Raw genomic sequence first — 15031 nt, 5'->3', positions numbered from 1 at the left:
TAGAATAAAGCAGCTTTTGTGATATAAAGGTATGTATTAATCCTTTTCCATTGTTATATGAATTTTAATAGTACAATTAGGTCCAGCAATAAATTCTTAAATGCAGTATAATTATTCATAGATTTAAAACTTCAACAAATCGGCTTATAATTTGCAACATTGATTGTAATTTAATGAAATAAATAAAACGCATTGCCATTAAATTCCTAAAGCTATTGTTTGCTTATTTGCAGGTACCAAAACATTTATGTTTCTTTAAATTTTTATAAGCGAGGTAACATCATTGTGATTGCTTCAAAAGAGGTTTGTTTGATTAAAATTCATTGATTTGCATTATGTGAAGTATGCATTATATGAAGTATTTTTAACATTATTCCACAATTCGAAAAAATTAAATAACAAAATTAGATCAAATGAGAAAGGAAACTCTCTGTAATAATACGAGTGTGTTGACATTAGCGAAGGAATCCATATTTAAGTTGTTCTAAATTAGACTGCCGGTATTCAAAACTTGCATATGAGAAAAGGTTAAGGCTGAAGAAAAAGAACAGTTAATGCAGCAAAGACTTGTGACAGGAAATAAGTTTGTCTTCACTCTGTACATAATTTTAGTACAAAAACTTCTCACAGATAGCGTTGCAGATGGTAAGCCTGTAAGTCAGAAAATGATAATGAATATGAATCTTGTCACATTACGGCATATAATTGCAGCTGAGAGTGCAAAATAATAAATATTTAAGTTGCAATTTTCATTCGTTAAAACAGTTAGAAAAACTTTGATGAAAGTTTTGTTTGATTTACACGTTTACTACTTGCAGCGCCTTTCGTCGAAGCATTTTTAATCTAAGATCAAGATTTCTGAGAGGGAAGGCTTGTGTCTACCGCGTGAGTTTTCTGCAAGATTTAATTAATTATTTTATTTCATTTATTTTTTTATTATTAGCCGTTTTCCTGTTATAATTGAAAACCGACATTAAAATTCAGAGTATTCGGTAAATAGTTCTGTAGCTTTCGAACAGAGCTTTAAAATTTCTATGATTTTCTTGCACACTACCACAATATGTGTACCTACATTACCTTTTATGTCCTACAATATGTGTGCATACGAAAACAAAAAATTTTTAGTTTTTTTTCCTTAAGTAGTAATCGAAGTTTTATGACTTGATCAATGCAAAGTTCAAACAAACTTTTAAAAAAAATTTGCTAAACATAACAGAAACTATTTAGTTAAAACTTGTAAGTAAATAGGATAAGAATTTATGAAGTTACCTAGTTAACCCATTGCAGGGGAAAAACTTTCCCAAGAAATGTATAACACCTGTTATGGATTAAAATTTAAAATAAGAGGTAGCCAAAATAAATACACAAAGTGGGCGACCTTTGTGCTAAAATACAAACTAAAGCAAACAGCGTTAAAGAGCACAAGAATATTTACAAAATACAGACAGCTGTTTCAGATGCTCAAAGGGCAACCTTCATCAGTGCAGCAGGATTGTTCTCTTTAACGTTATTTGCCTTAGTTTGTAAGAGGTAGCCAAGATTTCATAAATGTAGGAGCAAATTTGTCACTATAGTTACAACTTCAATTTTAAAAAAAATTACGACAAACGATTGCAGTACTTGAGAGTACATATATACGGAATCATTTAGTCATATACGGAACCATTGTGGTTATATACGCATTACATATATACGGAACCATTGTGGTTATATACGGAACCATTGTGGTAACCACGAATGGATAATTTGTTTGAAAAACAGAGTGGAAACAAAGTAGTTTCACTCGAACCTTTTAAACTTTTGTATGGATTGCAGAAATTTCAAAAACTTATTTTTACGTGACATGCATGCAATGGGTCAAGAGAAAGAAATACAATTTTTTTCTTAAAAAGCGCTATTAAGAATTTGCGAAAGCTAAATCATTCAACCACACAAAAATTGAAGGGTTTGGGGTAGAGATGCACCGGTTCCTAAAATTTTTCATCTTTATAAAAAACAAAATTACTTTCCGGACAACCCAATAATTCTGATAATCAAAAACATTTTAAAACAATCATTTTCACTATATTTCACATTTAAAAAATTATTTTTTTATAAAAGATTTAATATTGATTAAATTAAATTTTATTCAAAAATGAAACCTTATTAGAAACTTAAAATTTATTTATAATTAATAACAAATTAAACTTTTATGAAAATTTCATGCATAAGCTAAATATTGTAAATGTTTTCGAATTTAAAGTCTAACACTGAATTCTCCTATGGCTATCATTTTACCTTAAGATAGGATTTACAAAATGTAATTTATAATTTAATATTAAATTCTGCCAAGTTGAATTTTTTTTTCTTTTTAAAGGATATAAGTTGTTCTTAAGAATAAAGTTGAAAAAATAAAGCATATTTAGTAAATTTCTATCCATTGTAAATGTGTTTTTCACTCTTTTTTCTATTGCAGATTAAAAGATTGTTTCAAATATATCAGTTGGAAGAAACGGAAATCGAAATATTATCTTCTTCCACAGAGCTTCCAATTTTATGCAAAATATTTTCGATTATCTCTTATATTTTGAAATATTTTCAGTTTGAAAATTGATTTCATTCTTCATAGAAAGGATTGTAAAGGAGAGAAACACTCAGAAAATCTACAAGCGATTTTTTTTATAAAGATTTTGTGGGAAAAAACATATCACCATGAAAGAAATCATAGTGAAGACGTATCTAGCATTCATAGTTTTGTCTCAGGCATACATACCTTTTGTGAATTTTATATTTCCAGTAAATGCACAAAAGGAAAAAAATCTTTAAATTTAAAATCAAGGCATTCTTTTATAACAGATGTAGAAATAGAACATGTTTGCTTATAACTATTAATATTGCAAAAATATTAGCAGTAATGCCCCTCTATGTAATGAAAATGATTGGTTCCAGTTAAAAAAATTTCGCTGTAGAAATTTTTTTTTTTACTGGGACAGAAATTCTTTTAGTTATTTAAGTAAGTTACTGAACTTATATAATAACTGCATAACTTATATAACTACTGTATAACTACTGAACTTATATAATTACTGTATAATAATTTCAAGAATTTATAATTATGATCCTCAATTTGAAATAAATATTATACAAACTATAAATTTATAGAAATTATCTAAATAGAATACTGATAAGTAAAAACAATTTAGAGGACAATATTTAAAAGTATGCACAATGAGCAAAATAAAAAAAACAATAGACCACCCATAACAACTTTTGATCTAACTATCGGATCTTAACGCTCTAGAAATCTATCTTAATGGTTCAAGGGGGTAGCCTCAAATATGCTAATTTAGTATTGCAGACGATATTTTAAGTTATGAAATAAAACACAAAAACGCACTCTCTCTAAATAAATATCCCTTTGTTTCGATGCATTCGGATTTGAGATAGCCCCAATCCAGGAAAAATGGTCCCATTAATTTGATTAGGAGAGTGGTCCAAAATTTGTATATCATTTCATATCATTTTAAATAATGCAATTTTAAATGGCAAAATACAAAATATAAGCGAAATCGGTCGATTAATTTCTGAGAAATCAAATTTTGAAAAAGCATTTTCAAAATTCAATTTCTCAGGAACTATTCAACCAATTCCGCACAAATTTTGTATTTTGCCATGTAAAAAAATATTCTTTAAAATTATGTAAAAAATTATAAACCTTTCAATTCAAATGTTTTCGACTATTATAAAATAAACGAATAAAGAAAGTACAAAGTTTTTTAGAAGATGAAAAGTTGTCTTTGCATGTAATTATGTTCAGCTAGATGATTTTTATAATTGTAAGCAAAATTTTTTAATTCGCTTAAAAATTTTCGAAATATGGTGAAATAAGTAAAAAATAAAATTAAAATTAAGGTGTCACTTTCTTACAAAAGTGATTGTAAGAGCTTTTAAAGCTAAAAATAACGTCTCAAATACAAATTGAGCATAAAACAATTATTGCTGAACCTCTGAAACTGTAAGGATATTAGATGTCACTACTGTCACCTGTTTTACATGAGTAACCTGAATATCAAATTGTTTGCACTACAAACTCTGTAACATCAGTCATGCGAATTTCGCGAGTGGGGCATGCCAACTTACCTGAGTAACAATTTTAAATTTCAAATATTTTGCAAACGTCTTAAATTTTTCAAAAATGAGCGTCTGAAAAATTCATTATAGGATTATTTGTTACATATTTCCTTTAAAAAAATGACCACTACACTGGGAAAAAATTCAATGCAAAATGTTTACTTAACGAAGATCAAACCTAAAATATTTTATCTTTGAATGAGTGAACTTAAACAAGGTTCATCATCAAAATAAATAAAAAATTGGACAGAGGACTTGACAAATCGTAAATGAAAAAAAAAATTTTTTTTAGTAGAACTATACATTTATGAATTTTTCAAATACGTAGGGAACCGATTATCCGGAACAATCGGGACCATCGATATTCCGGATAACTGATTTTTCCGGTCTTCTGAATCGCTACAAAAAGCCGTTTTTTTTATAGTTAAACCCAACTAAAAAAAAAAAAAAAATTGGAAATAACCTTAAAAAGAAGAAAAAACGATGAAGTAATACACTGATGATTATTTCCAAAATGATGGTAAGGTAAACACCTTTCAAAAAAGAACGAAAAATCATAAAATCTTATGAGGAAAAAAAATTTTTTTTCTTTAAATGACGGGAAAACTAATCGAATTTCGTTCCGGTTTTTTGGTTTTCCGGTTTTCTGATTTCCGGATAACGGGTTCTGTACTGTAATAGAATATTTTAAACATTATCTGTGATTAGATTTACTTTTGTTTGTGCATGCCATTTGAAAGCTAAATTTTCATTGCCTTCCAAATTCAATCAACTAACAAGTTTGGAGGAAAAATAATTCCAAAAAGTTAATATCCAAACAGTAAAATCTTTTTCATTTACGCGACACGGCTTCTACTGAGAAGTTTGCGATGGAAATTCACTCGATTTTGAACTCTCTTGAAAACGTAACTATTCATTTTTCTTATGTTCGTGGCCATAGCGGTATTTTGGACAATGAAAGAGCAGACCAATTGGCTAGGGAAGTTACGTGTGTTGAAATAGATTTCAGGGTGTCTGTTGCTGCTTCTCACTGGAAGCGTATCGCGAGAGATAAAATCTTTTCGGACTGGAATGCTAAATTTGTTGCTTTGGACGAAAAGTTTCCTTCCATTTTTCACCGTTTGCAATGTAAATTCTTTGCAAGTGATTTTAAATTAACCCAAATATTAACAAACCATGGAAATTTTAAGAGATATTTATTTCGTTTCCATATGGTGACCAGTGGACTTTGTGCTTGCGGCGATACTGAGCACATTCTTCTTCATTGCAATCTGTATGCGAGTGCCCGAATTAAATTAAAGACAGATATGAGGCGTCTTTCTATTTGTTGACCTCCTGTTTTTTCGGAACTGGTCAAAAGTGTCGAAAGTCTTGCTGCCTTACGCAATTTTGTTTTTAATGTAAATTTTTAAATTTTCTTGTTTTTATTTTCTACTTACTTCTGTAAGCCTCGTGCTATACTTTGTGGTACATGAGGAGTTTTCAATCGTTTAAATTTAAAAAAAAGAGTAAAATCACATGATTGAAGGTACTATGCTGTTATTTGGACCAATTTTTCTCCTTCAAAATAATTCTTAAGCACATTGCAAAATTCTTTAAAAAAGTATAATTATAGGTAAAAGCATCTACTTTCCGCAAAATTTATTATTTTTTTTCTTTTTGAATATCACATTCTGAATAACAAAATTGATATTGATTGAAAGGGAACACTTCCTCCTAATTATTTAGGAAGTAAATGTTATACTAAATTCTGTAGCTCGTATATAAAGAAATACAAAAAATATATTTATAACCATACAATGTGAATATAATTCGAAATAATTAATGTTAATAATTTGGTATGAAGTATTTGACACAGTAAATTTTACTAATTGAAAAAAAACTTATTTGTATTACTATTTACGGTATATTTGAGTTAAAAAGCTTATCATAAAGCAATTAGTTTCCAAATCAACTTTGTTTTTGCATTTAATCAGTTATAATTAAGATGACAAGTATAAAAATAAGAAATTCTTGGAAAAAGAAATTTAAGATAGCTTTTGAAATACGATTTTCCTTTTCAAACTACGAACAGACTGCATTATATAATATAATTTTAAAAGAGAACCGAAATTTCCATCCGAGTAATTATATTGCGATTTTCAAAATGCAAAATATAAATATTTAAATATAACCATTAACATTTACAACCCACAAATCTTGTTTATAACATTTAAAGCTATGCTACAAGAAAATTACTTGAATATAAAATGGACCACGAACATGTAATGTAACTTTCAGCTTAAGATAGATTAAGATTCTTTATATTAATATCTTCCCGATTCATTTTTGTCATTTCTCGAAAAGTGAAAATACTATTCCTACAATTTTTATTCTGCGTTACCCCTGGCAACATGACACATTTTATGAACCTGCCCTTCAAGAAAATCGTTCACGTTTTAAATTCTTTTCGTCATTTCTCAAATACATATTCGAAAAGATATGATGAATTATTTCTAAGCTGCTCCAGATAGAGGGATTTAGTTTGCTTTTATGTGCTTTCATTTAATCAATAAAACGTATTTTTAATTATTTACCTTATAAAGTATTTTGTTAATGTTTGGAATAATTAAAAATTTCAAATATAATTTCTGCTGTTTTTTTCAACTTAATGAAAATTTTCAAAATAGATATCTGAGAAGATATGAAGATTTATATCTAAGCTGCTCCAGATATTTGGATACATTTTGTGTTTATGCGCTTTCATTTAATCAATAAAAAGTATTTAATAATTTACCGGATTAAGTATATTGTTAATGTTTAGAATAATTAAAAATTTCAAATAAAATTTCTGCTGTTTTTTTCAATGAAATGAAAATTTTAAAAATGCTGCAATTTATCGTGTCTTGTTTATGATTATTTTTTTAAATTAATTTTAAAACTATTTCACTGTTATAAAATACATCTGTTGGAAAATAACATGTTTATTTTATATACAAGATGATAATAAAATGACGTTGCCGGTATGAGTGTCCTGTTGAATATGCCATTCGAGAGAACGGAAGAAAATTCTATAAGATATTTTCTGCTGAATATTATTAAAGATTTCGCTGTCACAGTTAGGTCTTCGTGATTTCCTTTTTTCAAAACAGCAACACTTATTTGTTTTATCGAAACATGATCCTTACAGAAATAAAACTTTAAATGGAGTTCGAACGAAATTTTTAGCGTGATTAATGTATCTAGACAGAGCTAAAGAAAACAAGATGCATCACAGAAATCGCTGTAATTTGTTAGTGCACATTTGGTAGAGCTAAATCACTGACGCGTTGAAAAATTTAATCGCCTCCTAGCTCCCCAGTTCTTATGCTATAAATATTATTCCTAATCATATTTAAGTTTTGTGTTATGAAGATCATGAAACTCTCTGTTTTCTAAAAAATGTGCCATTGTATCAGGGAGAACTCTATTATCTGATTTAATTAAAATTTTATTCTTCCGAAAAGTATACTCACCGATCATATTCTGGTGATGTTATTTTACAATCATCTAGAACATAAAATAACGATTTAATCCGATGATTTCTAATAGTCAACTAAGTAAACTGAAGTCAACTAAATTAGAAAGACTTGGTTATTTTTTCTAAAGCAATGAAATATTTTAAAATTAAAATATAAACGGGTCATGATAAAATTAAGTATTTTTGAAGTTTCCACTGATCCGAAAATAATTAGCTGCACTTTTATTTGTTAATTTTTAATTAATTGAAACATTTTAAAATACTATATATTAGTCATTTCACTCAATTGATAATAATAAGTTTTATTGTTTAAGCGAACTAGCACTAATAAAAGCTTATGACCCCCATGAAGAAAATACCGTTTGAGGGACCTAAAAAATGTTTGCAAGTGTGATAATACATGTGCTCTTATAATATGGCAGAAGCAAAAAAATAACTTGAAAAAAAAATTGAATGAAGTGAAATAAGCCTTTTAAGTGCAACGCATGCAACTTTTCTGTCAAATCATGATCTTTGTAGTAAAAAAATTAAAATGACAATATTTTTAAGTCAATAATTGCTTTAAAAAAATACACGTTAAATACAATATTTTTAACAAGAAAATGCTCAGAGCAAGACAGAGATCAAGAAAAGAGTTATAAACTCGCTCTGAAAACATCCAACTGGATGCTATTTTAGAGCAACGGAAAGGGAAAAAAAACACGGTAATTTGGATGTTTTATCCTTTCTTGTGTCATTATTCGTGTTAAAGCTATCATATGAAATCTGTTTTAAGTATTTTCACTGGAAAGATCCTTTTTTGAGAAAAATGTTTTACCATTTAAAAATTTCGAAATTATGTTATATTTCGAGCAATAATTTTTATAACTTATCATACCTTTTTCTGAACAAAAAAAAATATTTTAAGCTTACCAAGTTGTTATATAAATACTCTGAAACTCAAAATAACAGACTGGGCTGAAAAATTAAAAAATACGCCTACGAAAGTACGCCTAAGTGAAAAAAAAAAACATGCCCTTTCAAAAAATAAGGTATTTTTGAGGTTGTTTTGAGGTTGACAGGTGTTAAAAAATACACCTCTTCTAGAAAACGAGGTTATATTTTACACCAAAAATAACATCATTAATAAACCTCAATTTCACATTTACGTCTCATAAAATCAACCAGATATCTTGTTCAGTGGTACTTAAAATTGAAATTCTGCTAAATTATTCACACCTCAAATATACTTATTTGCTAAAAGTGCAGAAAAATAACCTGCACTCCTGAAACACCTGTCTTGATGCTCTAAGGTAGATTCTTATCAACCTCAAAACAAACTAAAGTGTGAATAAAACGAACTTCATATACCTTGATTATAAACTTTGGGAGGTTGACTTTTTAGGTTGCTTTTATAGTAAACTTCAAATAAACCTCAAATCCACCTTACCACTTCAAAACAACCTCAAATCACCTCAAGTCATCAATTTTCATAAGGGTGGTATAAGTCCTTGGGATAGGGTAAAAATCTGGCACTACTTCGGCTCCTGGGGAAAAATATGCCCATTAAAGTTTCAATTAATTTACTTTTAGACAAACAAAACTTTCCAGCTCATCTCGATTCGTTTCAAAAAGATTTGGCATTCCGCCCTCGACCAAAAAGGTTGGGGGTTCAAATTCCAGCTGGAGCTTTTGAATTTTATATCTATTAAATAGGTAGATAATTATTTAGTAATAGCAATATAAATTAAAGTAATTTTTTTAAAAAATTAGATTTAATAATTTTTAATTATAATATATGCGAGGGAATATTTTAATCAATTATCTCTGGATTATTTTAATCATTTATCACAGATTCGTTTCATTTTTTTTATTTTAATTTTTTTGCTTCATTTTATTGTTGGCATATATTCATTTCAAAATATTTTTTTACTATACTCTTCATTTAAATCTTATATATTTCGTGCGCATTTGTATACGAATTATGTACATTGCTAAACCATTTGAACATCAATTCTTTCTATCTTTTTCTATCTGCTCTTCCCACTTGTAATTATAATCGCAATGCATTAACCATCTAATTTGATTTTAAATGAAATGATTTTTCCAGTTATGCAATGAATAGTTCTTTTCAGTTTATTCCTTCTCTCTATCTTATCTAACAAGTACAATAATATGCTTTTTTTCATTTTATAACTAAATTTAATAAAAACTTAAATTATTTGTTACAAAATAAAAAATACATAAAAATACATAAAAAAATACATTTTGTAACAAAAAATAAATATCATATTTTTTCGTTTTCATTATTAAGTTTTTAAAGAATAATTTAAATTAAAAAATGATATATTTGTATTATAATTTATAAATGGAATTTATATTTATTTAGTAATTTATAAATGAAATAAAACATACTAAATTGCTATTCACCCTTATAAATAAAGTCTCAGCTGGGATTTGAACACCCTACTTACATAATAAAACGTAGAAAGTCTAACTATTCTGCCATGAATCAGCTTGAACTGGAAAGTTTTGTTAGTTTTAAAGTAAATGAACTGAAACTTTTATGGAGCTTATTTTACCCCAGGGGCAGAAGCCGCGTCAAATTTTTATCCTTTCCAAGGTTTTCAACCATGCTCTTTAATTCTAGTTTAATTTCATTTTAATAGGAATTCTACAGATCCGTAATTCCCTTGTAAGAATTATTCAATTCTATCCTTAATTCGATTAAGTAATTAAAGTTAAAATTGAACTTATAAGTAACAACAAACTATATTGCAAATAATAATTTTAGTGATACTAAACATATTAATTTCTTTAAAATTATTTTCTAAATTAGTTATTATTTTTAATTAATTTGTTATTATCTGAAATTATTATTTTTTAAATTAATTAATTAAACTTTATCGAATACTCACATGCATCTTATTACAAAAAAAAATATTGTATCTTTCTATTAAAAATTCGAAAAATATAATTTTTCGTAGTTCCTTTTTTTTAAACCAAATGCAACATTTTGATTAATAAACTACAATCCATAAATAGACTAACATTATATGTCAAATTCAGTCTCGCAATTAATCTTTTTGACGCTTTTGTTGTGCCTATCAGGCAAAATATATTTAATTTGAATTAAAGTTGATTGTATCGTAATCAGGTACCGAGATTTCCATTTTAATTACAGTTTTGTTTCACTCTTGAATGGACAAATGTCTTATTAAGACATATTTGACTCTCATATATATAAAAAAAGAATAGTTTCCTAAAATAGAAACAACTATCCCACATATTTCTTCTATGCTTGCTTAGCTGAGCAATTATGAGATTTAACGTTTCAACCAAGGCACCAACAAAAGAAGGTAATTTACAATTCACTTTTGTTCTTTAAAAGGTATTAGAATGAAGGGCAACAGACCATACATGGCACATATATAATTAAAACTAAATGTTTTAATTAACTTAAGTAATTAATTAAAGCGAATAAAAATAACATTTGTAATAACTGCTAAAAATTCATTAAAAAAACTTGGGGGATTTTTATTTTCTCTTTAGTTTTGTGATGAAAAATATCATGCGAGTAATTATTTCATAAATTTTACTTAGTAGTTATTAACATCACTGCGTATTTAAAAAATGTTATCCTTACTTTTTCATAACATTAAAATAAAAGAAAATGAATGTGTGAAAAGTCACACCCCTTTTCACATTTTCACACAATTTTGTTAATTTTTACTGTATAATGAGTCTCAAAAAGAATTCCATCAAGACCTTTGATATATATATATATATATCAAATATTGATAAATATTCGATATATACATATATATATCCAAATTAAAGTCAGCAAAATAAGATTTGTAAATTAATACTTAAACTAAGTAAAAACGCTATAGAAATCTGAAAAATGATATATGTGGAAAGTGGTTGTACAAAACACCTATTTGATTGTGACAGTAAAAAGAGAGTAGTTGAAAGGTGTTTATTGGATACACTTTTAAGTTATGACCAGCAAACAAGCAGGTTTTTATCTTCTATGCACTTTGCAAAATTCGCCGTATTTCAAACTTTTTAAGCAAACCTATACAGTCAATGATAAAATTAATTTATCTTCATAAAAAAACATGTAAAAATAACTTTATAAATTTTTTAGTTCAGTTATGCTATTTATTTATTTTAACTGAAACAATTTTAACGAAATCATTACTTTAGTTATAGTTAGGTTAGTTTAGTTTTAGTAATAAAAAATAGTTTCCAGGTTAATTTTTTAACGTCGTCTGTTTATTTGCTTCAGCTTTACAACCAATTTTATCCAAATTTACATTCCGTCATTTACAATAATATATAAAGTATAAATAGTTATAATGCATAAAATTTCTTACAGTTCACTATTTTTCCTCGTGTTAATATAAATTTCTTTAATAAAAGATAGTCATTAAAATTTTTATGAGTGGAATTATCTTTGAAAAAACGAATTTTTAAACCAAGGTAAGAAAAAGCATTTTTTTATTTGATTAAAAAGTTTAGTAGCTATGCGAAAGTCCTCGTAAATATGTAAATAGTAAGGAGACCAAATTCTCGACAGTTCTATTGACTAAACTATTGGAACCGTATTTAATAAATTACCCACCATATATTGACAATCAAAAGTCCAAATACAGCGAAAAAGAATGTAAAACAATGTAAAAGAAAAACAAATTTTTATATCTGATCCTGCAATTTGATAGCTAATAAAACAGCATATTTTAGATTGTCTCGTTGAACCATTATGATTGGCGCATTGTTCGTGAAAATCCGATTGTTTGAGCAAAATTTATTAACGATGATTTTTCATTTTGAGCACTGTACTCATGTTTGAAAAGCATGAAGCAAAAGAAAAAAGATTAATTTCCTAAGTTTTCAACAAGAAAAACACTTTATTTAGGTAGATTTCTTATCCATCTTCATTAAATAGAACCATTTACCATTGTTTCAACATCTGATCAACAAGCATTTATTTGGAAATATTATCAGCAATCTAGTTAAAATTCCCGAATCATTTAAAATTCTAACTCTGAGTATTTAATTCATTCACTCAAATAGCAAAAAATTCAGCAGTAGTAGTCGTTTTATAAAGAAAAGTAGAATTACAAATGCATCGAGTTTCAGAGTAGAATTTTAAAAAAAATAGCTCACATATTTTGTGTATTTTATCTGATAGTTCAAACTGAATTTGGTAGTGAAAAAGTAAAAATCATTTAATTTTCAGATCTTAGAAAAAAAATGTATGACTTGCTTAAAATGAATTTTTTTAAACAGAAATGTGTGATTGTATGGTTCCCTTGTGGTCTTCTAAAATAATAATGGTAGCATAGATAATAGGAAAAACGTTCTGAAATGTGAGGAATGAAAAGCGTTATTTTTTTAACAGGGATACATATCAATAATTTATATTTTTAGTAGACTACTGGGAGTCTTCAAAACTTTTCTTTCGGGCTCTCAAAATTAATTTTTTGGACGAATTTCTAAGAAAAACCTAAAAATGTTTAACCCATTACAGATGAGCCCTTTTTACTATCATTGATTTTGAATTGAAAGTTTTGTATTGTTTCATTTTATTTCTGGCAAAAATGCCCGTATTTTCACTGCAAACATTTACAAAGTAACTGTTCGATTTTTGTTCTTCGTATCAATAAATATTCCTATATTTAGTTTGTAGATTTTTATTTAAATTATTTTTGGAATTGTTTATTGTAGATTTTTATTAAATCTTTTTTACAAGTATCAAAAATTTCTCAAAGGATTTGCATACGTTTTTGATATATGAACCAAAATGACCACATATCTTTTCATGCGTTAATATATATATATATATATATATAATTATATATCATGATTATATATTACTACAAAATTAAACAAAAGCAAAATTAAAAGCATTCAACGTTTTTTTGAAGAGCATGTAAGTAAAAAATAAGTAATAAAAATAATTATTTTTATTCATTCGAATTCCCAAAGTTTATTCCTATTTTAAAATTCTTTCCCTCGTTTACAAATATCGTTTTCTTTTCTTGTTTGCTTCTAAATTTGCTTAAACTTTTCTATGATATAGTGTTTCCTAGCGAAATATAATGCATCTTTTTTTTTATTTAAATAAAAACACACGATTTACAAAGTTTACGTTAGTCTTTTTCTTCCTTAAAATTCGAAAATATTCCTACTTCAATTTATTTCCTTTTGAAAACTTTTCTCATTTCATTCTATTTTTTATATTCTGATATTAGATTGATGTTCTTTCGTGTTCAAACTATCCCTCTTAAAAGCATAAATAAACAATGGTATTTAAATTTTTTAGAGAAAATCGAATCATTAAAAAAATTCATTTGGATTCATGTGACAGTTGTCGTTTAACTTAAACATATATGACGGCTAGACAATTTACAGATAGAGTGGATATGCGTTGTATTTTTCGAAAATTATTTTAGTACATAATCTAAAAGAAGAATCAATCAAAATCAATTTTTAAAGCAGACTTATAAATAAGTTATAAATTGTTTTCAGAAATTGCAATGCATTTTTGAAAAATTGCAAAACATTATATGAAAAGATATAAATACGAAAGATAATAAAAGTAGCTCACACTCAATATTTCAACCTATTTCGAATCTAAACTCTAAACAGCCTCCAACAGACACAACAAATATAAACTCCAGTATAAAATTAATTGCTGAATACACATGACTATTAAATTTTGGAATTGGAATTGAAGTGCTGTGAATGACGAGTTGATCATTTAGACATAGTTCCCAGTAGATCACCGAGCCCCGCAATTGTCTGATCGTAAAGATACGGTTCTCAATAGGACACAAGTATCACTGGCTGCGGTCAGTGTGCGGGTGTGTGGCCACTTTGATCAACCTGCAAAGGGATCGATAATGTGCTGTATCAGTCCTCTCTAAATTGTTCTAGCGTGTTTCACTTCGGGAGCAGGTAGTTAGTCAACAGAAGCAGGTTAGCCATCCCCTCTGCAGAGGATCAAAATTGTGATAGCATGTCTTCCGATCATCCTCAGGGATGTTTCCTAGACCATTGCTGATTTCCCATTGTGCAGCTCTAATGCAACGCACACCAAAAATAACAAGGTAAATCACCGAAGTCAAGCAAAACTGGCTGCGGTCAGTGCGTGGGAGGGTGACCACTTTGATAAGCCTGTGAAAGGAACGAAGGTGTACGGTATCGGTCCTCGTTAAACTGTTCTACTTCGCACTCAAGTCATCGGACTAAGAAAGCAGGAGAGTCATCCTCTCCGCAAAGGATCGCAATTGTGATAGCACGGCTTCACATCATCCACGAGAATGTTTTCCAGACCATCACCAGTAGCCCATACTACAGATCTAATGAGACGTAAATAAACCATCACTACTACTACCTGCATAGTTATGTTACGTAATTTATTTATTTATTTAT

General features: G+C 27.7%; 1 long non-coding RNA gene across 1 annotated transcript in view; it reads right to left on the bottom strand.

Annotated features, from left to right (window-relative positions):
* Nucleotides 1–14725, bottom strand: part of LOC147801252 (uncharacterized) — a 33260-nt gene extending 18535 nt beyond the window's left edge. The window contains exon 1 of the long non-coding RNA XR_015430103.1: nt 14205–14725. This is a non-coding gene — a long non-coding RNA (uncharacterized LOC147801252). The remainder of the gene's footprint in view (nt 1–14204) is intronic.
* Nucleotides 14726–15031: the final 306 nt, after the last annotated feature.

The sequence above is a fragment of the Parasteatoda tepidariorum genome, chromosome 11, assembly GCF_982258835.1.
Source record: "Parasteatoda tepidariorum strain Cologne lab strain chromosome 11, Ptep-v5.0, whole genome shotgun sequence".
Taxonomy (NCBI): domain Eukaryota; kingdom Metazoa; phylum Arthropoda; class Arachnida; order Araneae; family Theridiidae; genus Parasteatoda; species Parasteatoda tepidariorum.
The sequence above is the reverse complement of the archived record's forward strand: the minus strand, read 5'-3'. Positions and strand labels throughout refer to the sequence as shown.